We start from the raw sequence: 26,382 nt of genomic DNA on the forward strand, positions 1-26,382 counted from the left end.
TCCAAACAAAGTAATCATACTACTGGGGTTATTTAGAGTAAAAATAAGTGTTCAAACTATACATAAAATTAATTTTACGTATCTAAAGATTTTTTTGTTAAAATTAGGTGTCTAACGTTTTTAATGTTACACTTTTAGGTATCTAGACCGTTAATACTATTAAATTTGATCGTTAAGTGACACGTGTCAGACATATAAAATTTCAAAAAAATTAAATTTTTATAAGCTCGACATGTGTTACTTAAGGGTTGAATTTAACGACAGACACATAAAAGTGTAACATCAGAAATGTTAGACACATATTTTTAACGAAAAATTCTTTAGGCACCTAAATTAACTTTGGGCATAATCACTTACTTATTCCTGCATGAAGCCTTATTTAGAATTGTTGAATTTCTTGCACGGATTAAAGGTTTTTTTTTGTGTTTAAATTTTGAAAGTGCACACATGCCTAGCATCTAGAGGTGTGAGAATAACGGATAAGATCATTTTAATTGAAAACGTAGATTATAAGAAGTTTGAGTTAGTTAAAACGATCCAGACACTTAAAAAGATTTGTATCAACTTCATAATATCTCCACGACGTAGGATTCTGAAATATACAAGAATTAGATTTCAAATTATATTTAATTTTTATACATTACCTTTCATCTGTTTCTAAAGATAAATTTTTGAACTTTTGTTGTATCTCTTTTCTCAATTTTTTAAATCGAGATAATATTCAAGTACGCCGATAAACAAACCGAACCTTCAACAAACCGTTCGTGAATCATTCGGTGGAAAATTCGTTTATGTTTGTTTATTTATTAAATGAACGAATATGAACAATATTTTATGTTCATTTAAGTAAATAAACGAACACGAACAAAATGTTCGTTTGTTCATTTATGTTCGTGAACGTTCGCTAATCTGTTCGTTTATGTTTGTGAACGTTCGCTAATCTGTTCGTTTATATTCGTTCATTTATGTTCGTTTATGTTCGTTCATTTATATTCAATCGAATGTCCAGAACCATTTAAATATTAAGACCTAATAAATTTTAACCTTTGTAGACACCTAATTTTCGTCTTTTTATGAGTACCACAAATTATATTATATAATATAATTTTAATTATATTATATAGTATAATTTTATTTACATTCATATGTTTATTTTACACTTGCAAGTCCATTACATTCGGCCCGAACTTGTTACAAACATTTGCATATGGCCCAACCAAGACCCAAAAAGTGGGTGACCCAGCAATTGCACATGACCCGCTTAACACCCGAACCGTATCTAGTAGGGGGTCCAAACCTGAACCGGTCCAGCTAGGGTTTGAAACCCTAGCATTCTTTTCCCATTCCAGTGCCATTTTTGAAGACCCCTCAGCCAATCGCGTTTCTCGATCAATCCCGAACCGTCCAGCGAACGTGACTCCAACAAACGTGCAAACAACAAACAAACATGGTATTAGTGTTCTACTCGAGATTAAACTCTAAAAATACCCAAATCCGAGGCTATAAATTACTTGTAAACTAGAACACAAAAACTGAGAATATACCACAAGTTTACACAATATTACTACGAGATTACTAGCAAATAAAGAGGAGCAATCGAAAACCTTGTATCTTTTTCGAAAAGCGAAAAAATAAAATGTAGTTTCGTTTTACCTTTGTTATGGTTACTTTTCACTTTGCATGCTTCGACTTTGCTCTCTGATTTCTTTGATTAAAACCCAAACGTCGATGACCGAAAATGGGGGTGTTTGAAATCTCTTTTTTAGATCTACACCCCTACGAGGCATATTTTAAAAAACTATGATGATTTTCGTGACGAGGGTGTTATGGGCTTTCGGAAAAGCAATTTTTTTAAGGTTTCTCCGCCAGTGACAGGCGGTAGGCGCCGATCAAAGGCGGCCGGCAAGGCGGTATGTGGTTGTTTTCTGGGCTTGGGGGCTGTCGTGTTCTTCAGGATGAAGAACACGGTTGAATGTTGCAGAGGATTTGAGAGAGGTAAGGGCTTCAATCGATTTTGGGGAAGGGAAAATGAGTTAAGGTGTTTAAAAGTTGGTATTTATACCAACCAGTGGAGCATTTTGACCCGACCTGCACCACACAAGGATTCGCGTGTTTTTAAAAATAAATGGAGAAATCCCCATTTGGTCCCTCCTTTTTATAAAACATTTAATATTGACCCTAAATTCATCTTAATTCGGCCTTTAATTTTGATTCTCTTTTAATTCGGCCACTCAATTCGTTGTCCATTTCAATTTAGCCCTTGAGTTCATGTTTTACTTTTTATTTTCATTTTATTTATCTTTATTGTTTTTATATATTACGTTTTATTATTATTATATATGTTTTATTATTATTATTATATATTATATTATTATATATTATATATATATATATATATATAGATATATATATATATATATTGTTAACTGTTATTATTATTTTTCCTTCTTTTGTCTCGGTTTCCTTTTTTAATATTTTATTTTATCTATTTTTCTTTTTTGGTTTTTTTCATTTGTTTTCATTTCGTTTTAATTACATGTATATATATATATATTATTTTTTTCATACATATTATTATTTTTTCCTTTATTTATTTAATTTATTTTAATATTTAAATGTATATTATTTTTGCTTTTGGTTCAACCACCCTTGACCAAAGCATAAAAAGGAAATTCTTTGTACATACCCTGAAGACTCTATAATTCGGACACCTGTGTCGAAACGATTTTTTTATAAAGTGAAAAATTTTGAAAACCACACCAATTTTTAATTATTCTTTTCAAGATTGATTTTTAATTAAAAAATATGTGATTTAGAAAATCTCTCTCGTTTCGAAAATTTGGAAATTCTTTTACGATAAAAAAAACAAATACAGTTCGAGGAGTCGCCACCAATCTTTGATTAAGGTTGTGATTAGGCACCCAAAAACGTTGTCATTTTAAATAAAAATAAATTTTAATTATAACAACAAATAGTGGTCTACATTACCAGAAAATGAGTTCGGGAGTCAGTTACGCGTGAGAAATGATTAGCACCCCCACAATGCCCTAAATAGGTACCTAATCAATTAATTAATGTCTTTGCAACGAATTTTACAAGTTCAACTTTAATTTAATTTTTGATCCTTTAAAACAACAAAAATGTGAGTTTTATAACATTCAAAAGTAACGAAATAGGTTAAATTAAAATTACCAAGCCATTAGAAAGATAAAGAATATTTGATTATTTAAAAATATTGAGACTAAATCTTTATGTAAGCTCTAACGATCTTTCTCAACAAATTTAAATAGCCGAATATTTCTTTTCTTTCATTCCCAAATTTTAAAGTGATGAATCAATTTTTAGTTGTCACTAATGGGATACACTCTTAATTTAAAATCGACAAAGCGGATCTCTAATCAGTTAAGACAACCCACTTAAAATAATTTTAAATTAAAAGGGTATTACCCTTAATCCAATTATGTAATTTGGTTAAGTCATGTACATGAGGATATCATACAAACTCAGAGCTACTAATTAATAAAATGATACAAACATTTCAAAGCAAACTGTAAATAAAGAAAATAACATTAACGAGGTTAAAACCAATAAAGCTTAGGGTTCAATGAGAAATATATATTCTAATAATGTTCATGATGTTAATTTGTTTTAATAAAAGCAAAAATCATATCTATTACTTAGTATAAATATCCTTGGACTACGTCCACGTGAATGCTAATGATACACCGAACTGAACTTTCATCATTTTTTCTTTCATTTCAAAAGCCACATAATATTTAGTCATGAATGATAACGATATCCACATAATATTTACGTGTTAATATTTAAAACAACGAACATAAAACATGCAATACATTTCCATATATATAGATTGTATATGGTAAAGATTATGTCCAATATGGTAATAAATATACCACTACAAATATATAAATGTGCATGAAGAAGATGACAATATAATAATTGAAACAAAATATAAGAAGGTTAAAATTATGAACACAACAATATCAAATTCAGGACTGAAATACAAGACTAAAAACAAATTAAAGGACTTGAATGGAATACTACAAAAGTCAAAGGATTAGTCATAGAATTTACCCATCCCTTTGCAAAACACGGGTTGACTTGCAGGATGAAACACTGCCATTTTGTTATCAGCTGAAACGATGACGCATTGTTCATTGCAGATATACAAAATTTAGGGTGAAATTCTTACCTTATTTCACTCTAAACATCCCTCAGCGCCGTTTCTCACTTATCCCTCTCTACTCCTCTTCGGCCAAAACGAGGGCCAACGTTCTTTCGCCTTTTACCTTATTTGAAGAGAAGATGGAGACCATGGCCACCAACAACCAAGGCCTTGCTTTGAGTTGTCTGATGAAGGCTCTCTTTGGTGTCAGGACCTCCACGAACCAGGTTATACTCTGGTGACTCGCTGCCTTCCCTTTCAATCGAGACCCGAAGTAACCCTCACACCATTTGTTGGATATATACCCCTTCGATCGACACCACAAAAAATCCTTTCCCGACAAGGACTCAAAAGACAAAGCACCAACGAAACCCGACCCCCTTAGGTAAATAAATCTTCACTTAGACCCTTTACTCTCTGTGATGTTTCTTTTGCATGGAATAAAAAGATTGAAAATGGAATGATTTTCCTTCAATTAAGACGAAGAACCACTAAGCTTTTCCATTCCGATTGGCTCCGATGAAGATACACGCTTCGGCCAAGAGATAAACTGCTCTCTCTTTTTATTTTCTTGGTTCCAAATGCTTGCTTAGCTTAGTGTGAGTTTTTATGAAATAAAAATATAAAATGGAAATGGATTTCTGTTACTCGAAAGAAAAAAACATAAACTTCTTTGTATTGCTTGGGAAAAATTGGGGGAAGACCCCGATTACATTGTTTCTTCAGCTATTGGGAGCAGAACCTCCTTTCTTTTCGTGTCATTTTTTTTGCTCTCCCTTTTTTTTTTGCCAATGGTCCTCCGATTTTATCTCCATTTTTCTTCACCAAATTCCTTGTCATTTGTCTGTTAATTTCTTTCTGTTCGGTAATATAATGACATGTTTAGGTGAAATCATTTCCTGATTTTTGGGGTTAGGTGCATTTGGTTTTGATTTTCGGTAGTTTTTTAGTGGGTTATTAATTCTTTGTTGATTTTGTTTGCAGGTTTGGTGATGACAAAAAGATGGCTTGGCGTGAGTTGATGTGCGACGCTGGCAGCTTGCTTCACTGGATCGGGTCATTAGGCCGGGTCGAATCCTGAGTTTTGTAATGGACTCTAGGACTTGTTGTATTTGGCCTGCATGTAAATTAACAATAATTAATAATAATAATAATAATAATATGCTCCCTCTCTGGTTAAAAATGGGTGTCTACAGCTGTTCTTCTTTACACATTCTTATGTTAACAAGAATAGGACAAAGACGAAAAAGAAAACCAGTTTTTGTCCAGTTCCATCTCTGTGTTTTAAAACTTGATGAGGGATATGCTCTCTCTTCTTTGAACAATATTCGACCAGCGGGTTCGCTCTTTATTGCTTTAGGGAGTATAGAACTCGAGAAATCTTTTGAAAATGGGTTCGTTCCCTCTTTCTTCAGGGAGTATAGAACTAGAAAATCTTCTGCAAACGGGTTCGCTCCCTCTTTCTTCAGGGAGTAGAGAACTAGAAAATCTTCTGCAAACGGGTTCGCTCCCTCTTTCTTTAGGGAGTATGGATCTCGAACAACTTCAATAATCGTGTCTGCTCTCTATTCCTTCAGAGAGTATAAGACTCGAACAATCTTCAACAATCGTATCCGCTCCCTATTCCTTCAGAGAGTATAAGACTCGAACAATCTTCAACAATCGTGTCCTCTCCCTATTCCTTCAGAGAGTATAAGACTCGAACAATCTTTAACAATCGTGTCAGCTCCATATTCCTTCAGAGAGTATAAGACTCGAACAATCTTCAACAATCGTGTATGCTCCCTATTCCTTCAGAGAATATAAGACTCGAACAACCTTCAGCAATCGTGTCCGCTCCCTATTTTTTCAGAGAGTATAAGACTCGAACAATCTTCAACAATCGTGTCTGCTCCCTATTCCTTCAGAGAGTATAAGACTCGAACAATCTTCAACAATCGTGTCCGCTCCCTATTCCTTCAGAGAGTATAAGACTCGAACATCTTCTTCAAACGGGTTCGCTCCTTCTTTCTTTAAGGAGTATGGAACTCAAACAATCTTCTACAAACGGATTCGCTCCCTCTTTTTTAGAGATTATAGAACTCGAACATATTAATTTGCTTCACTATTTTCTTAAGTTTGATTTGCTTCGAAGATTAAACTGATGGGTTTGCTTCACTATTCTTCTGTGAAGGCTCAAGGTGGTGCTTCACTACTCTTAGGTGGAGGCTTACAAATTGATTTGCTTCACTCCTTTTTGGTGAAGGCTTAAGATGGTTTTGCTCCAATTTCATGTGTGCAAGTCTCTCTTCATACACGAAAATCTTTATTTTTCTTCTACATCTGATGGTTTTCACTTCAAATTAATGATTCTTCTATGGATTAGACCTCTATATTCTTCAGGGTATGACTCTTTAAATGTAAATCCTTAAATTTGAGGCTTGAAATCTTTATTTCAACTTGGGATTTTAACATCCTACATCTTCTCTTTTCAATGGAATACCTGTCAAAATCATGTGTTTATGCATGAAATATGAATGCAATTAAATGTATCAGTGTAATGCATTATCTTTTATGCAAATGATGTTCTCATGAATGCATAAATGTCGATTTAATCTTTATTTAACTCGAGAGTGGCGAGCTCGATCTTCTTCTATTTGATCATTCTTTCAAGGGTCAGCTTCATATACCCGTGTAGCAACTCATAATTTTCGACTTGCATTTTTTAAGATCCATTTGATCTTCTTCTCTCTTCTTGTCGACTTCGTCTTCTATCCTCATTTTTTAACCTTAGGGTTGTAGAAGACAAACTTCATCTTGGGTAATGCAACATTGATTCAACACCCTATTTACGGGTTCATAAATATTTGACAACACATTCATCTTTTATGTGACTTCTGCCCATATCTCAACTGGAGAAGCTCTTTGCGTGGCACTCAGAGTTTTCGCATGATACCAAAACTCAGTGGAAATTAAAGTGGGATATCGGCTCGCCCACATTAATACATATGAAACCACAAGAGTAAAGAAACTGATGATGGACCAAATGATCATATACAGTAACCTCCATTGTCACTGCTTCATCATTTTCACTCTTCATACATTTTTATCCCATTGGAACTATTTGTCTAATTCAATGATCATTCCACAAGTCTTCATAGGCTTCCACATATGCCCCACATTAATATCTCTAGTTGAAACAGGCATTCACTAGTACCGCAATATTATCTCATACTGGTATGGGCCTTCAAAACGCCCCTACATCTTGTAAGGCTCACTCTCAATGCTTTTTTTGTCTAAATCTTGTCATCTCAACATGATGTGGGTTCAGTCATGCCCCATCAGTGTTTTATACTGGTACGGGCCTTCAAAATGCCCCATCACCTCAAATTGTAAGGCTAATTCTTCATGCCTCCTTGGTCTGAATCTGTTATTTCAACATGATATAGGTTCAACCGTGCCCCAACATATCATAATTCTGGTGTCACTACACAGTAGTGTTGTTAAATAGTTTGAGGGCTTTTCTTCATGTTACTTAAGAAGTTATCAACCCTTCTAACATAATGTCTTGCATTTTCATTCAGGCTGAGATATGTGCCCCTTTGAAATATGGTGAGCATCTACTTCTTTATGGGTTACCGATGACATCCCAAGAGAGTGCTATTCATCCATTTTGATTTCTTAGACCATCTGCTTCATGATCACGGAATGCTTCATGTTCTGACACCGCTTATTTCTTTCTCCAATAGAGGCATAATGAGCCTCACCAACTTCAAGGACCTTTCATATCTGAAACTGTCATGTTTGAAAATGTTTTCCCCCTTTCTCTTATTTTAGGGATAAAAGAATGAAAGAATTTTACAAAACATTGACTCTTAATTCAGGCTCACAATCAATCAAATCATAAACATGAGTTCACAAAATATCAAAGGAATCAATAGCTCTTTACTGCTTTTAGGGTTATAACTTTTCGACAAGTGTCAAAATTAAGGGTTTGGCTTCCTATTTTCTAAGTTTTCGACCACCAAATGTCATTTCTTTCTTGATCATTGTGACCATCGCAACATGTCCTTTCTTGGTTTGGTATTTTAATCGGATGTAGACAAAATGACGTAACTAGCATAATCAATTACTAGACTTTCTAGAACACTTCCATTTCAGTTCTCTAAAATCTTTCATTTGTTCAAGCTTCATAAGCTCCTTTAACAAAGGCAGTGTAGAAATATCAATCTAAAAATGAAATTTCTAAGTGCTCGTGTGAAATTGACTATAACAGGTGTTTCTTAACTCCCTTAATCCATCTTTACCACAACTCCTTATTTATATAACTTGATTTAATTTGCCATTTTCTGGCTAGCTGTAATCAGCTTTATTGTAATTTGCCTTTATCGGGCTAGCTGAAGGGTTCATCTCATCACAAAGTCTTTGACTTGACAATCACAGTGGAGCATACACCGAATTGCCAGGTGCCCGATCAATGTCATGGTTTGAATATAATCTATTCATAAAGCGAGGGCTTTCAAGTTTCCTCTATAACCAATTGCCTTAGCGGAATATCTCAGCTTTATTGAATACACATATATTATATATATTTTGATGGGTATGTGGATTCAATTTCTTAAGCTTGTCAAGGAGAACCTGTCATAGTCTAGGTGTTGTTGAAAGTCAGAAAATCTCATCGTTAGAGTTTAATTTCCAAGCAACTGACCTAAATTAGATTCACATACTCGACTATTCCATCCGTAAAGATCATAATCATCATTGAACTTTCATCAACAAAAGTGTGGTCTATTCAGTTTTGCGATATCATACACAAAAGATGCCCCATGTTGTCCGCTCCTATACATACCTGAATACCAAGCCTATGGTTCATTCCTTTATGATATGAGAAGGCTATATCGGTCCCTGTAATAAAAAGGTATGGTGTTCGAGTGTATCTTCTGGGGGTAAGGTCCATGGTCCTTGTTTTATCAGGTTTCAACCTTGCCATTTTGTCAAAGATTTATAACTCTAATCATTAAAGAGCTTTTAATTCAATTGATATTCAAATAATTTCAAGTCATGAATTCGATTCAATGCTCACCATCCTTAAAGTAACATGAATTCATTTAAATATCATTACAAAAACTGATGAGAAAGTTAAAAAAAAACTTGTTCAAACAAGATGTTGCAAATGAAAAAAAGTTTCATGATGAACAAAATGATTTCTGCGCCATCAGGATGCTCCACTATTCTTCTGATGCAGTGATGTTTGATTCGATCGGGTGCTACGCATTGTGCTCTGGTGCCCCACTCGAGCTCGTCATCCATTGTTCCAACAATTATTGTGTCAATGTCCCATTTTCAATAAGTCTCTCTATCTCCTTGAACAACATCTTACAATTCTCCATAGCATGCCCCAATGCCACTAAGTGGAAATCACAGACACTATATGGATCGTAATTGTGGGTAGAAGGGTTTGGTGGTAATTTTATTGGCTTCGGTTTGAGGCGTTGACATTTAATCAAATGTAGGTACAAATCTAAGATAGGAATTTGGAACACCTTTAAAGTATTTTTCGATCGTGGGACCTTCTTTGGACGACTTGAGCACCCAGCTGTCCCTTTTCTTTTGCGGCCGTGAGAGCTCTGGACGTGACATTCATTCACCTCATCAACTCTTCCCTCTTGACTTCTCGGGCTTTTGGAAGTGACTTTCAAGTTTGCTTTGTTGATTGCATCTTCAATTGATTCTCCAGCCACCATAAGATCCTTGAAGCCATTTATCGAATTTCCCAGCATTAACTCAAAGAAAGGGGCTGGGAGAGAAACATGAAACATATATGATATTTCTTCTTCTAGCAAAGGAGGCTGAACTTGTGCCGCTACTCCTCTCCATCTAAGGGCATATTCTTTAAAACTCTCAGTAGCTTTCATCCTTATCTTTTGAAGGTGATGACATTTTGGGGCTAAGCCTTTAACATATTGATATTACCCCAGAAAAGCATCAGCTAGGTTGACCCATGTCTTGATATGCTCTCTATTCAAATGATTATACCAAACTACAGCTGGGCCAGCAAGACTATCATGGAAGAAATGAATCAGCATATTATCATCATCTAAGTACCCTTTCATCTTTATGCAAAACATTTTTAGATGAATTAGGGGCAACTAGTGCCATCATATTTCTCAAAATTAGGCACCCTAAATTCACGTGTGATGACCAAATCAGGAACCAAACTGAGTTCTCTGGCTTCTAACTCCTTGTGAGTGGCATTGGCAACCTTCATATTTTTAACGGCTTCATTCAACTACATGAATTCATTCTCAAACTGCCCATAATTGATGAGGCTCTTCCCTTGGTTTGAGTTAGATGCTCCGGGGCAAATTATCGCTCTTGATGTACAGTCTGATGAGATTGATTTCCTTTATCCTCCATTTTCTCTTTACCAACAGCTCGTGGTGCCAACACCTGGACCATTTGATTCCATATGCCTTGTAGAGAACCCGATGTTTGATTCCTCGTATCTTGTTGTAACTCGACCAACTGATCTTATGATTTCTCATTAGATTGCTCCATTGCTTCCATTTGTTTGCTCATGATGATGAGGAACAATATGAATGAATGATCTTGTTATTACTGTCACATAACCTCCTATAAGTTATTTTTGTGTTTTCATAATTGATGCATGCAAAATGCTCAAACAAATACATGCAATGCAAAAGGTGTTAATTCCAAAAGTGACCACTATAGAGCAACCTTCGTTTAGACAAAAAGAATTCATTACACCATGTAGCCAAAATACAATTATGATTCTTCGTCTTTTCATTTCCTTGAGTCGTACTCTTCATGGAATCTGGCACTGCACCTCCAAAGTTGTCAACGTATCTTATCACCTTTGATGACATTGGATGTCCTTAAATTGAATCTTGGGATCTTCTTCTTTACTTTCAATGCAAAGCAGTCTTCATGTCTTTATGAATGGTCTTCTCGTCTTTATGAATGGTCTTATTGTCCTTGTGCATGGTCTTCTCGTCCTTGGTATGACTATAAATATCTTTGAGTCAACATCTCGGCCTTTGCACCTTTAAAGGAAATCTCCAATTAGCTTCAGATTCTTCATTCATTGGGTGGCTTTCTTCGTGAATCATTTGAATATCTCTGGATCTCCCAATTTTTGACTACATGATTAAGAATTTCTTGCCTCATTATGACCAGCCTTCTTATTAGTCAATCACTTGCGAATAACACCTTTAAATGACATGAAGATGCAAATGCAATAAATCCAAAATAAAAATGGACATAAAACCAAAATGGGTTAGTGCACATAGTATAAACAACAAAATGATGAGTATCATAACAAATAAAACCTACCCTCTCACATGCTGACTACCCAATCATGCTTAGTAGATCCTACCCAACATGATATCTACCCCATGTTTTGTTATTCACAAAAAATCCTAACCACATGATACCTAATTTGCATGCTTGTTCGAGAAAATAAACCTAACCGCATGATTTCTATCTCGCATGCGTTTATTCAAAAAGCGAAAATAAATTAGTCAAAAACTTTTCCTTCTGTACCCTCCTCACGGGACTCCTAAGGTTCAGGTCAGACTTGACCTAAGTTTGGGCTCTATGTTCACTACATGCTGGGTTAGGTTCTAAAGCAAGGGGTCCTCGAATTGTCCTTTGCCGGTGCCCTTGGGCTATCGAACCCTCAATCCTGGCCCATCACAGGCTTTCGAATTGAGTTCAATTCAAAGGGAACACACCTCCTTATGTCCATGCGGAGGTGAATACCATCACGAAGACCATAAGGCGTGAGCTCCAGGAGCGATCCACTATCCCATGCGGAGGTGAAAACCACACGAGGGAGTAGTCTCTCACTCCTACTTAAATAGGACGGAGCGAGGTTTTAGCTCATGTTATGCAAATGCAACTGTGCAGTGTGTGAAGAAAAGCGAAAATAAAACAACACATAATCACAAAACACTCAAAAATCAATCCTCTTTCAACACATAACTAATTTGAAACCAATAGCAAACATATCAGTACAACTATTTATTTGTTAATCAAATTACAAACAAACGATATTAAAACCAAACAGGGGATCAAAAACCAAATTAAATCGAATTTATAACTTTCAATTGCAAAAACAATCAATTAATCGACTATGGGCCTGACTCTCTAAAAAAAGTCCCCAGTGCAGTCGCCAAGCTGTCGAAACCGTCTTTTTCTTAAGAGCGAGATTTTGAAAACCACGTTATTTTTATAATTTCTCTTTGCGATTTTTTAAAAAAAAAACAATGCGATTTTAAAAATCCTATTGTTTCAAAAAATTTGGGATTTCTTAAATAAATACGATTCGAGGAGTCGCCACCAATACTTGATTAGGGTGTGATTGGGCACCCAAAAATGTTGTCATTTTAAATAAAAAAATTATTTTAATTAAAACAACAAATTGAGGTCTACGTTACCAGAAAATGAGTTCGGGATTCGATTACGCGTGGGGAAGGATTAGCACCCCCGCAGCACCTTAAATCGGTACTTAGTTGATTAATTAACGTCTTTGCAATGAAATTTACAAATTCAATTTTAATTTGATTTATGATCCCCAACAAAACAACAACATACGAGTTTCACAATATTTAAAAGCACCAAAATATATTAAATTAAAATTACCTAACCTTTAGAAAGATAAAGAATATTCGATAATTTAAAATTATCGAGACAAGATCTTAGATAAGTTCTAACTATATTTTCTCGAAAAATTTAAATAACCGAATATTTCATTTTCTTTTGTTCCCAAATTTTAAAGTGATGAATCAATTTTTATGTGTCACTAATAGGGTACACTTTTAATTTAAAATTGTCAAAAGTGAATATCTAATCAGTTAAGACAACTCACTTAAAACTATTTTAAATTAAATGGGTATTACCCTTAATCCAATTATATAATTAAGTTAAGTTACCCATATGAAGTTAACATGCAAATTAATTCAAATTTAATCATAAACCTATATGCACCGACTACACACTTGTATAATGCCAAATAATCCAATTTTATAAACAAACAACAATGTAAAAAAGTCATAAAAAATAATAATATATATATATATATATATATATATATATATATGCTTGCATTATTATATATAAAAATATTATAAACATAAAGTCCAACGTAGGTTGTCAAATAAGTTAAATATAATTATAAATGCAAAAGCACTAATACCTAACACAACTAAAATTATATTTACTACTAATCTTTATCCTTATAGCATTAATTAACATACATCATGCGTAAATAAATGGAATAAAGGAAAGGTTAAGGTAAACAAACAGTAACATGCTATTCCAATGCATTATCGTCTTAAAATTAAGGTAAAAACCCGAGACTATTAAATCAACATCAATAATTACCGCTAAACAAAAGCAGGAAACAATCAAGTAATTTACATTCAAATCAATCAAATTTAAATTCAAATTAAATGCGTTGTGAACTGTAAAATAAATCCAAAAATATAAATAAATTAAAGGGCAAACATGTGAATGTAATATATATAAATGCATGAAGAAGTTAAAATAATGAAAGAATATTACTAAAATAATTAATTTACAAATGTCATAACCAAAATTAAATATTGACAAAAAATAACATAATATGTAAAACATTACTAAAATGGCAATTAACAAAATTACAGGCTAAATAATAAATAAAAAAAAGTAACATAAAATTCAGAACAATTTAACGAAGGACCAGAATGAAAGATGTGTTAAATGTAAAGGCACAATAAAAAAATATATATAGTCTGAGGACTAAAATGAATCAAATCAAAACTACTTGGAGTGGTCTCACAGTTTACCCTCAATTCTGCTAGAGACAAATCACCTTAAAACAAAACGCCGCCGTTTTGATGTATTAACTGAAACCTAATATTTAACAAAACCACACTATGCCAAACCTAACAATTTCCCCTTTTCTGCATTGTTCTCTTCCTCTCCACTTCTCTCTTGCTTCGACCGAGAGCCACAAAGGCTCGATTCAACGCAGCTAGACCGACCACGGTCATATAAGGGCTCCGGTAAGGGGCCAAAACCTAATACCCTCGTCTTTCATCCTTCTAGACCGAGACCTCTTAAAATCTACTCAAGACACATTGTTTGGGACTTAACTATCCATCCACTTAACCTCTCAACCACGAGGACCTCCACCCCGACCATGAGAGCTCGCAATACTAAGGTAAGAACTTAAACCTTGTCTATTTCCATTTTTTATTTTAAAATCCCAACCGATGAGAGATAAACCCAATAAACGACATGCAAGGTTCCAAATGACAAAAGGAGTTGACCTATTCCCGGAGACGCGAACTACCCAGACAAAGAGAACCCAACCTATATGTAAGTTCTTTTAACTCTATTTTTATGTTTTAAAAAAATTCATTTATTACGCTTATTAAAAAAATGCATACACTGGAAATCGATAATGCATTCCAAATGAATATGTATCCCGAAAAAAAAACTGTTATTACTCTTGTGGATGATTAATAATTTACTTCGAATGGTCTCGTAAAAAAAATTGATTTCTTTTATATCTTGGAATTACAGTTGGTTACATTGCTTATGAATACCAAATTGGGGATGGAAACCTGAAATTTAAGTTTTTCGAAGGGTAAAGAAAAAACCTCCTTGTTCTTTGCTTTCCTGTTGAAATCCGAGAGCCCTTTTTTTCGAATGGTTCCCCTGTTGTTGATGAAATTCCTTTCGAATGTAATGCTCCCTCTTTTCTTCGTCCTTTTTCTTCGAATGGCCTCCCCCTTTATCTCGTGTTCCTCCTTTTTTTATCAATATTTTCTTCACCGAATTCTTTGTCGCATGTTGAGTTTCTCTGCGTTTGGTAATATTTGGTTGAGCAAGTATTGACTTTGATGCAATTTTCGGTGGCTAATTAATTTTTCCTTGATTCGATGCATTGTTGACTTTGTGGAGATTAGCTCCAACAGTGGCGATGGCTTGAGATATTGGCGTGATTGGTTGCTGTTCATACACATGGATGGGAACACCTCTTGTGCTTAAACTGTTTTATTTTTGGGCTGTTGGATTTTTATTGGGCTCTGAGAATTCTTTATTGTAGAGGGCTTGAACTTTAGGCCTACATAAATAATGTAATTTGTATTAATAATAATAATAATAATAATAATAATAATATAATTAATATTTATAATATTTTTTAAGCCAAGTCAAAAATGGGTGTCTACAGCTGCCCCTCTTTGCGCATTCTTATGTTAACAAGAATAGGACAAAGACGAAAAAGATAATGAGTATAAGACTCGAACAATCAACAATCGTGTCTGCTCCCTATTTCTTCAAAGAGTATAAGACTCGAACAATCTTCATTTACTTCACTACTTTCTTGTGAAGACTTAAGTTTGATTTGCTTCGAAGGCCAAGCCTGATAATCAAACATTATCAATCATTAATGTATGCTTCAGAACATTATACTCACAAATTCAAAGTTCAAGAAAATTTCTAAAATTCGTCTTCATCACGAAAACTTGTCTGAGAGCCCTTAGATACGTGAATCCACTTTGGCTAATCGCTATCATTATTCTTTCGATATCATAAAACTAGTCATGCTTCAATGTCTTCAATATTCCACTATCATTAGGAAACCTATAGACATTTTAAATCATCATGTAATGCTATGATCCTATTCATGCCTAAAATGTATGCAAGTATGCAAATCAATGCATTTTCTTCTTCGAAGGAACACCATCTCCTTTGATTTCAATGGAACTCGGTTTCGTTTCAGGCATAGAGCATTTGACCAGTTCACCCCGGTTGACACTCTCAATACCACAACTTTCGTCTTGACAGGACTTTGACTTCTTTCTTTCTTGAAACCTGTCAGTACCCATGACCAATCTTCTTGATGAATGACAACATCTTTGGGTCATCTATTAATGGCTAGAATTTTCTATGAATTCCCAGCTTTTAGCTTCCCACAACCAAACAAGCTTACATGTTAAGACCATTATTACCTTCAGCATACCTGCATTTTCCAGAACCTTTTGCATAATAATACAAAATGATCTCATGTACCACAAGTTAAGCTATGCGTTTTAACTTTTTCAAAATTCGATGCTTGTAAAAGGGAAATTGAAAAGGAAAAATATCTCTTTATTTATATAAATGAAGAGAATTTTTAGGCAACTACATGGCAAATTTTTGAATTGAAAAACAAAAGGATAGACATCCTCAAACATCAATGACACGAATGCTTTTGAACTGGCACACCATTAGAATGACTCGAGTGTAGCTTCTGTCAAAAGGACTTCCAAAATTGTGATGATGCCTAAGAGTGTGAAGCTTTTCTGAACTCCAAAATTCCCCATTATTGGATGCCCTCGACCAGTATTGAATCTCATGTGCATTCAATTTCTCTCATGGTTGTTTCTATCGAGACTCATTAATCTTTGGTCTCAATCCCGATCACCCACTATTATTGTGTCAGGAGCTCTTTTCCACTTCCCAAAAACAATTCAAAACCTCCACCATGTATGAATTATGAATCTTAAAACTCAAGCCGCCCTTTGCGGGTTTTCAACTTGAGGCCTCCTTTGGTTTCAATACGCCTTTTTCGAGTTTTCATCTTGAACCCTCATTTTTCTTTTTTTCCTTTTTTTCTTATTTGTTTCTTTCTTTTTTTCATCCTTTTCATCTTCAAGCAAAATACCTCTTAACTGAGTCAGAATTCACTAGATAGGGTAATTCTGACCCATCCATCTCAGTTAAGACTAGAGCTCCCCCAGAAAATGCTTTCTTGACAACATATGGTCCTTCCCACTTGGGCATCCATTTCCCTCGGAAATCTTTTTGAATGGGCAATATCCTCCTGAGCACCAAATCTCCTTCGTGGATTTCTCGAGGGCGAACTTTCTTATCGTGTGCTCGTATCATCCGCTTCTAGTACATCTGACCATGATAAATAGCTTTCAATCTCTTTTCTTCAATCAAATTCAATTGGTTGTATCTGCCCTGTACCCATTCTGCCTCATTTAGCTTCACCTCTGACAAAACTCGAAGTGAGGGAATTTCCACTTCAATAGGGAGGACAACTTCCATGCCATAAGCTAAAGAAAATGGAGTTGCCCCAGTCGATGTTCGTACTGAAGTCCGATAGGTAAACAGAGCAAATTGCAACTTCTCATGCCAATCTTTATAAGTCTCTGTCATCTTCTCTATAAGCCTCTTAATGTTTTTATTAGCCGCCTCTGCTGCCCCATTCATCTTTGGGCGATAAATAGTGGAATTATGATGCTTTATCTTGAATTGCTCACAGACAGAGTTCATCATCTTGTTGTTTAAGTTCAATGCATTGTCAGAGATAATCCTCTCCGATAAGCCATATCTAAAGATAATTTCTTTCTTCAAGAACTTACATACAGTTAACTGGGTGACATTTGCATAGGAAGCTGCTTCTACCCATTTGGTGAAGTAATCTATTGCTGCCAAAATGAAGCGATGGCCATTTGATGCTTTCGGCAAAATTTGTCCAATAACATCCATGCCCCACATAGAAAACAGCCACAAAGTTTTCATCACATGCAACGGATCAGGAGGGGTGTACATTCTATCTCCATAAATTTGACACTTGTGACATTTTCAGGCATAATTGATGCAGTCAGTTTCCATAATTGACCAATAATACCCAAATCTCATAATCTGTCTAGCCATTACATGCCCATTAGCATGGGTGCCACATATTCCTTTATGTACTTCTTCAAGGATCATTTGGCTTCTTTAGTGTTCACACACCTTAATAAGACATGATCCATGCTTTTCTTGTATAGGGTCTCACATCGAGCACATACCTGCTGCCATTCTTCTAATGGTCCTTTGTCATTCTCAGTCGCCTGTTCAGGATAACTTTGACACCTTATATATTGTAAGATATCGTAGTACCAAGGCCTTCCATCTTCTTCTTCAACGTTAAAGCAGTGGGCTAGATACTCATAAGCCTTCATCTCAATAGGTCTCATATTTGCATTCTCATTCATCTTAAAACTTGCTGCCAGGGTAGCTAAGGCATCCGCCATTTGATTTTCTTCTATAGGGAGGTAATAGAAAGTCACTTCTCAATTCTTCAATAAGTTCTAGGACTAATTTGCGGTATTCCACCAACTTAGGATTTTGTTTCCCATTCTCCTCTGAGTTGGTAAATTACCAAAGCTGAATCCCCGTATATTTTGAGTATTTTTACTTGAGTTCAAGCATCTTTAAGACCCATAACACATGCCTCATACTCAACCATATTATTTGTACAATCAAAATTAACCCGACTGGTAAAAGGATAATGCTTAATCCGGTGAGACCAAGATTGCCCCAATCCAATGCCCCAGAGCATTTGAAGCACCATCAAAGTTCATCTTCCAGTATTTACCGGTGGCTGCAATTGTTTGTTCCTTCAAAATAACCATTAAATCCTCATCTGGAAAATCGAAGTTCAACGATTCATTCTTCAGAAGCCCTACTTGCAATGAATTCCGCTATGGCACTCCCTTTAACCACCTTCTGGCTTACATACTGGATATCAAATTCGACAACAGGATTTGCCAACTGGCTAATCTTCCAGACAATGCAGGTACACCCATTAGATACTTCAAAGGGTCCAGCTTAGATATGAGCCAAGTAGTGTGAACAATATATACTGCCTAAGCCTTCTGGTAGCCCATACTAAAGCGCAACATAATTTTTCAATTGGTGAGTATCTGGTTTCACATTCGGTGAACTTCTTACTGAGATAATAGATAGCTCTCTCTTTCTTCTCAGTTTGATCAGTTGTCCCAATACACACCCCATTGAATTTTCATAAACCGACAAGTAAAGAATTAAGGTTTGTCCGAGATGAGTGTCGCTAGTATCGGAGTATTTGACAAATATCTCTTTACTGCCTCAAAAGCCTCTTGAATCCTCACTCCACTCTCGTGTTATTCTTCCGTAAAAGGCGAAATATGGGATCACACTTCTCAGTCAACTGTGAGATAAATCGGGCTATATAATTAATCTCCCCAAAAATCCTCGAACCTCTTTCTGTGTTCTTGGGGCAGGCAATCTTGAATGTTTTTACTTTATCGGGATCTATTTCAATTCCTTTTTGGCTCACTACGAATCCCAGCAGCTTTCCGATGTCACCCCAATATACATTTATTCGGGTTTAGCTTTAGTTGGCACTTCTTTAATCTTTGAAATAACTTCCTCAAATTCTTGAGATATTCCTCCTCTGTTTTGGCTTTGATAATCATATCATCTATATAGACTTCAATTTCTTTATGCATCATACCATGAAATAACATCACCATGGCCCTCTGATATGTTGCTCCTGCATTCTTCAATCCAAACGGCATGACTTTATAACAGAATGTTCCCCACATAGTGAAAAATGTTGTTTTCTCCATATCTTCGGGGTGCATTGTAATTTGATTGTAGCCAGAGAATCCATCCATAAATGAGAATAAGGAATTTCCGGTAGTGTTGTCCACCAACGTATCTATATGCGGTAAAGGAAAGTTATCCTTCGGACTAGCTCTATTAAGATCTCTATAGTCGACACACATTCGCACTTTTCCATAGTTCTTCAGCACTGGGAAAATATTTGCTACCCACTCTGGATATTTGGCCACTGTAAGAAAACCGGCATCAAATTGTTTCTTCACTTCTTCTTAATTTTGAGTAGCATCTCCGGTCTCATTCTTCTCAATCTTTGTTGAACGGGCTTACAATCAGGCTTTATCGGCAGTTTATGGACAACCAACTCTGTATCCAAACCTGGCATATCTTCGTACGACCAAGCAAATACATCCTTGAAATCTTGAAGTAATTCTATCAAACTGTCTTCCCTCAACAGATAAAGATACCAATCTTTACTTCTTTTCTATCCTCATCCGTACCCAAATCAAATCTCTGTATACTCTTCGTGAGGCAGAATCAGTTTATCCTCCTGTTCCACCATCTTTAGCAATTCAGAAGGTAGTTCACATCCCTCATCATCACACTTCGATTTCCCTGACATATGGGCATCTCGAAATCAATCTCCGGGTCAGGGTCATCAGCATTTGCATCATTGATATCTGAGTTCCTGAAAGAATAACGAAAGAGAGGATATATATACATATATGCATATGAGAGAATCTTTTCCCATATAAATGGATAGAAAGAAATAATATATACATATACGACCAAGAATGATATGCATGAAAAATGTTTGCCATTTGGGAATTAACAGAACACATCTTTTATTGAAAGCATGTAAAACACACAGCTTAACCCTTTACATCAGATAACTTATTATCCCAGGGTATGAACAATAGGGAAAGGTTTTTAGCATATTACTCTGCAAAAGATTTGTAAACCACAAGCAATTCCTCCGAAGTCCAGTTGTTCAACACAAAGCCCGGTGGCGCAGGGTAAATGCCCGTAGTCCTCATTTCTTCGAACTCTTCATCGATAATGACATTAATGCTTAAATCCTTCAAGGTATTCTCAACTATCACTTTACTGCTTCCCAAAGTCCCTTGAAACATATGCCCTCCTGATACGAAAGTGCTGCTTAATGGTGGAAAGGTCATGGGTTTCCAGCTTGGGTCTCACCAGTCAACCTTGCCTCCTCAATTCTGACTGACTCTTGATGCCCCCCCAGTTTTTCTTTCAAGGTTGGCTGATACCCTAAACCAAACCTATCTATTTTAGCTATAAGGTAAATCAGACCCACAGGTCCTTTAAAATTATTATAAATATTAATTATATTATTATTATTATTATTATTAATACAAATTACATTATTTATATAGGCCTAAAGTTCAAGCCCTCTACAACAAAAGAAATTCTCGGAGCCCAATGCAAGCCCAATAAAAATCCAACAGCCCGAAAATAAAATAGTTTAAGCACAAGAGGTGTTCCCATCCATGTGTATGAGCAGCAACCAATCACGCCAATATCTCAAGCCATCACCACTGTTGGAGCTAATCTACACAAAGTCAACAATGCACCGAATCAAGAAAAATTAATTAGCCACCAAAAATTGCATCAAAGTCAATACTTGCTCAACCAAGTATCACCAAACGCAGAGAAAATCAACATGCAGACAAAGTATTCGATGAAGAAAATATTGATAAAAAAAAGGAGGAACAAGGAGGTTTTTTCTTTACCCTTCGAAAAACTTAAATTTCGGGTTTCCATCCCCAATTTGGTATTCATAAGCAATGTAACCAACTGTAATTCCAAGATATAAAAGAAATCAATTTTTTTACGAGACCATTCGAAGTAAATTATTAATCATCCACAAGAGTAATAACAGTTTTTTTCGAGATACATATTCATTTGGAATGCATTATCGATTTCCAGTGTATGCATTTTTTTAATAAGCGTAATAAATGAATTTTTTTTAAAACATAAAAATAGAGTTAAAAGAACTTAATATAGGTTGGTTTCTCTTTGTCTGGGTAGTTCGCGTCTCGGTAATAGGTCGACTCCTTTTGTCGTTGGAACCTGCATGTCGTTTATTGGGTTTAACTCTCATCGGTTGGGATTTAAAATAAAAACGGAAATAGACAAGGTTTAAGTTCTTACCTTAGTATTATGAGCTCTCATGGTCGGGGTGGAGGTCCTCGTGGTTGAGAGGTTAAGTGGATGGATAGTTAAGTCCCAAACAATGTCTTGAGTAGATTTAAGAGTCCTCGGTCTGGAAGGATGAAAGACGAGGGTATTAGGTTTTGGCCCCTTACCGGAGCCCTTATCTGGTCGTGGTTGATCTGGCGGCGTTGAATCGAGCCTTTGTGGCTCTCGGTCGAAGCAAGAGAGAAGTGGAGAGGAAGAGAACAACGCAGAAAAGGGGAAATTGTTAGGTTGGCAGAGTGTGGTTGTGTTAAATATTAGGTTTCAGTTAACATCAAAACGGCGGCGTTTTGTGTTAAGTGATTTGTCTCTAGCAGAATTGAGGGTAAACTGTGAGACCACTCCAAGTAGTTTTGATTTGATGATTTTAGTCCTCAAACTATATATATATATTTATATGCCTTTACATTTAACACATCTTTCATTCTGGTCCTTCATTAAATTGTTCTGAATTTATGTTACTTTTTTTTATTTATTATTTAGCCTGAATTTTGTTAATTGCCTTTTAGTCATGTTTTACATATGTTATATTTTGTCAATTTAATTTTGGTTATGACATTTGTAAATTAATTATTTTAGTAATATTCTTTCATTATTTACTTCTTCATGCATTATATATATTATATATATATATATTACATTCACATGTTTGCCCTTTAATTATTTGTATTTTTGGATTTATTTTACAGTTCACAACGCATTTAATTTGAATTTAAATTTGATTGATTGAATGTAAATTACTTGATTGTTTCCTGCTTTGTTTAGCGGTAATTATTGATGTTGATTAATAGTATCGGGTTTTTACCTTAATTTTAAGACGATAATGCATTGGAATAGCATGTTACTGTTTGTTTACCTTAACCTTTCTTTATTCCATTTATTTACGCATGATGTATGTTAATTAATGCTATAGGGATAAAGATTAGTAATAAATATATATAATATATATTACATTCACTGTTTGCCCTTTAATTTATTTGTATTTTTGGATTTATTTTACAGTTCACAACGCATTTAATTTGAATTTAAATTTGATTGATTTGAATGTAAATTACTTGATTGTTTCCTGCTTTTGTTTAGCGGTAAATGATGTTGATTAATAGTCTCGGGTTTTTACCTTAATTTTAAGACGATAATGCATTGGAATAGCATGTTACTGTTTGTTTACCTTAACCTTTTCTTTATCCATTTATTTCGCATGATGTATGTTAATTAATGCTATAGGGATAAAGATTAGTAATAAATAATTTTAGTTGTGTTAGGTATAGTGCTTTATATTTATATTATATTTAATTTATTTGACACCTACGTTGGACTTTATGTTTATGATATTTTATCTATAATAATGCAAGCATATATATATATATATATATATTATATATATATATATATATATATATATATATATATATTAATTGAATGTTAGTTATTAGTATTTGACTTTTATTACATTGTTGTTTGTTTATAAAATTGGATTATTTGGCATTATACAAGTGTGTAGTCGGTGCATATAGGTTTATGATTAAATTTGAATTAATTTGCATGTTAACTTCGTATGTGTAACTTAACTTAATTATATAATTAGATTAAGGGTAATATTTTTTTAATTTAAAATGGTTTTAAGTGGGTTGTCTTAACTGATTAGATATCCGCTTTTGACAATTTTAAATTAAAAGTGTATCTCATTAGTGACACCTAAAAATTGATTCATCACTTTAAAATTCGGAAACGAAAGAAAATGAAATATTCGGTTATTCAAATTTTTCTAGAAAAGGTAGTTAGAACTTATCTAAGATCTTGTCTCGATATTTTTAAATATCGATATTCTTTATTTCTAAACGTAGGTAATTTTAATTTAATCTATTTTGGTGCTTTAAATATTGTAAAACTCGTATGTGTTATTTTGTTGGGGATCATAAATCAAATTAAAATTGAATTTGTAAATTTCATTGCAAAGACGTTAATTAATCAATTAGGTACCGATTTAAGGCGCTGTGGGGGTGCTAATCCTTCCCCACGCGTAATCGACTCTCGAACTCATTTTCTGGTAACGCAGACCTCAATTTGTTATTTTAATTAAAATAATTTTTTTATTTAAAATGACAACATTTGTGGGTGCCCAATCACACTCTAATCAAGTAGTGGTGGCGACTCCTCGAATCGTATTTATTTAAAAAATCTCAAATTTTTTGAAACAAGAGATTTTTTAAAATCGCATTATTTTTTTTAAAAAAAATCGCAAAGAAAAATTAAAAATGACGTTGTTTTAAAAATCTCGCTATTAAGAAAAAGATTTTTAATTTGATCTTAACAAAAATCAAGTATGATTCCAAAGAGTCACCAAGCTGTCGAAACGGTTTTTTTATAGAGGGAAAGATTTTGAAAACCACACCAATTTAAAAAAAATATGTGATTTGAAATCTCTCTCGTTTCGAAAATTTGGAAATTCTTTTAACGAAAAAAACAAATATAGTTCGAGGAGTCGCCACCAATATTTGATTAGGTGTGATTGGACACCCAAAACGTTGTCATTTTAAACAAAATTAATTTAATTATACAAAACCAATAGTGGTCTCATTACCAGAAATTTGATTATTTAAAAATATTGAGACTAATCTTTACGTAAGTTCTAACGATCTTTTCTCAACAAATTTAAATAGTCAAATATTTCTTTTCTTTCATTCCCAAATTTTAAGGTGATGAATCAATTTTTAGGTGTCACTAATGATATACCTCTTAATTTAAAATCGACAAAGCGGATATCTAATCAGTTAAGACAATCCACTTAAAACAATTTTAAATTAAAAGGGTATTACCCTTACTCCAATTATATAATTTCGTTAAGTCATGTACATGAGGAATCATACAAACTCAGCGCTACTAATTAATAAAATGATACAAACATTTCAAAGCAAACTGTAAATAATGAAAAAATTAACGAGGTTAAAACCAATAAAGCTTAGGGTTTAATGAGAAATATATATTCTAATAATGTTCATGATGTTAATTTGTTTTAATAAAAGCAAAATCATATCTATTACTTAGTATAAATATCCTTGGACTACGTCCACGTGAATGCTAATGATACACCGAACTGAACTTTCATCATTTTTTTCTTTCATTTCAAAAGCCACATAATATTTAGTCATGATGCTAACGATATCCACATAATATTTACGTGTTAATATTAAAACAACGAACATAAAACTGCAATACATTTCCATATATATAGATTTATATGGTAAGATTATGTCCAATATGGTAATAAATATCCACTACAAATATAAATGTGCATGAAGAAGATGACAATATAATAATTGAAACAAAATATAAGAAGTTAAAATTATGAACACAACAATATCAAATTCAGGACTGAAATACAAGACTAAAAACAAATTAAAGGACTTGAATGGAATACTACAAAGGTCAAAGGATTAGTCATAGAATTTACCCATCCCTTTGCAAAACACGGGTTGACTTGCAGGATGAAACACTGCCATTTTGTTATCAGCTGAAACGATGACGCATGGTTCATTGCAGATATACAAATTTAGGGTAAAATTCTTAACTTTCACTCTTAACATCCCTCAGCGCCGTTTCTCACTTATCCCTCTCTACTCCTCTTCGGCCAAAACGAGGGCCAACGTTCTTTCTCTCCTTTTACCTTATTTGAAGAGAAGATGGAGACCATGGCCACCAACAACCAAGGCCTTGCTTTGGGTTGTCCGATGAAGACTAAACGCGCGAAGGAAAAAGTTCGAAGCTCTCTTGGTGTCAGGACCTCCACGAACCAGGTTATACTGGTGACTCGCTGCCTTCCCTTTCAATCGAGACCCGAAGTAACCCTCACACCATTTGTTGGATATATACCCCTTCGATCGACACCACAAAAAATCCTTTCCGACAAGGACTCAAACGACAAAGCACCAACGAAACCCGACCCCCTTAGGTAAATAAATCTTCACTTAGACCCTTACTCTCTGTGATGTTTCTTTTGCATGGAATAAAAAGATTGAAAATGGAATATTTTTCTTCAATTAAGACGAAGAACCACTAAGCTTTTCCATTCCGATTGGCTTCGATGAAGATACACGCTTCGGCCAAGAGATAAACTGCTCTCTCTTTTTATTTTCTTGGTTCCAAATGCTTGCTTAGCTTAGTGTGAGTTTTTATGAAATAAATAAAATGGAAATATTTCTGTTACCGAAGAAAAAAAACATAAACTTCTTTGTATTGCTTGGGAAAAATGGGGGGAAGATCCCGATTACATTATTTCTTCAGCTATTGGGAGCAGAACCTCCTTTCTTTTCATGTCATTTTTTTGCTCTCCCTTTTTTTTTCTTGTTTGCCAATGGTCCTCCGATTTTATCTCTATTTTCTTCACCAAATTCCTTGTCATTTGCCTGTTAATTTCTTCTGTTGATAGTATAATGACATGTATAGGTGAAATCATTCCCTGATTTTCGGGATTAGGTGCATTCAGTTTCGATTTTCAGTAGCTTTTCGGTGGGTTATTAATTCTTTGTTGACTTTGTTTGTAGGTTTGGTGATGAAAAAAAGAT

At 34.5% G+C, this 26,382-nt stretch overlaps 1 long non-coding RNA gene across 1 annotated transcript; it reads right to left on the reverse strand.

The window, feature by feature from the left end:
• Nucleotides 1-1,097: 1,097 nt before the first annotated feature.
• On the reverse strand, nucleotides 1,098-2,012 carry LOC120188045. The gene is made up of 2 exons (XR_005522378.1): nucleotides 1,654-2,012; nucleotides 1,098-1,417 (listed from the first exon to the last, which is right to left on the reverse strand). It is a non-coding gene; the product is annotated as an uncharacterized LOC120188045 (long non-coding RNA).
• Between the last annotated feature and the right edge of the window lie 24,370 nt (nucleotides 2,013-26,382).

Source organism: Hibiscus syriacus, unplaced genomic scaffold (genome assembly GCF_006381635.1).
Source record: "Hibiscus syriacus cultivar Baekdansim isolate YM2019G1 unplaced genomic scaffold, ASM638163v2 tig00116937_pilon, whole genome shotgun sequence".
Taxonomy (NCBI): domain Eukaryota; kingdom Viridiplantae; phylum Streptophyta; class Magnoliopsida; order Malvales; family Malvaceae; genus Hibiscus; species Hibiscus syriacus.